Source organism: Leucoraja erinacea, chromosome 27 (assembly GCF_028641065.1).
Source record: "Leucoraja erinacea ecotype New England chromosome 27, Leri_hhj_1, whole genome shotgun sequence".
NCBI lineage: Eukaryota > Metazoa > Chordata > Chondrichthyes > Rajiformes > Rajidae > Leucoraja > Leucoraja erinaceus.
In genome coordinates this window covers 6,137,820-6,139,037 of record NC_073403.1, presented here as the reverse complement: position 1 = coordinate 6,139,037, position 1,218 = coordinate 6,137,820, and positions in this window count along the sequence as shown.

The following is a 1,218-nucleotide window of genomic DNA, read 5'->3' as shown; positions in this document are numbered from 1 at the left end:
CGGTGATGTACCTTCTTACATAGAAACATAGAAAATAGGTGCAGGAGTAGGCCATTCGGCCCTTCGAGCCTGCACCGCCATTCAATATGATCATGGCTGATCATCCAACTCGGTATCCCATCCCTGCCTTCTCTCCATACCCCCTGATCCCTTTAGCCACAAGGGCCACATCTAACTCCCTCTTAAATATAGCCAATTAACTGGCCTCAATTACCTTCTGTGGCAGAGAATTCCACAGATTCACTACTCTCAGTGTAAAAAATGATTTTCTCATCTCGGTCCTAAAAGATTGCCCTCTTATTCTTAAACTGTGACCCCTTGTTCTGGACTTCCCCAACATCGGGAATAATCTTCCTGCATCTAGCCTGTCCAACCCCTTAAGAATTTTGTACGTTACTACAAGATCCCCCCTCAATCATCTTGGCTGTGGTTGGTCCGCAACAGATCTGGTGATGCGGTGGCACAGCGGTAGAGTTGCTGGCTCACAGCGCCAGAGACCCGGGTTTGATCCCGACTATGGGTGCTGTCTGTACGGAGTTTGTACGTTCTCCCTGTGACCGCATGGGTTTTCTCCGAGAACTTCGGTTTCATCCCACACTTCAAAGACATACAGGTTTGTAGGTTAATGGGCTTGGTATAATTGGAAATTGTCCCTAGTGTGTATAGGATAGTGTTAGTGTGCGGGGATCGCTGGTTGGTGTGGACTCGGTGGGCCGAAGGGCCTGTATCTCAAAACTCAACTGAACTAATCTAAAGATACACCAAGGAAACAGGCCCTTTGGCCCACTGAAGATAGACGCAAAATGCTGGAGTAACTCAGCGGGACAGGCAGCATCTCTGGAGAGAAGGAATGGGTGACGTTTCAAGATACATTTAATTGTCATTTGGACCCCTTGAGGTCCAAACGAAATGCCGTTTCTGCAGCCATACATTACAAACAAATAGACCCAAGACACAACAACACAACATAATTTACATAAACATCCATCACATCATTGTGATGGAAGGCCAAAAAACACTTATCTCTCCACTGCACTCTCCCCCCCCACGATGTCAGAGTCAAAGTCAAAGCCCCCGGCTGGCGATGGCAATTGTCCCGCGGCCATTAAAGCCACGCCGGGTGGTGCAAGGTCGCACACCGGGTCTTGCTGTTAGAGCCCCCGGCGTGCGCTCGCAGAGTCCCGAGGCCATTCCAAGCCTCGCGGGGTGGTGCTGTAA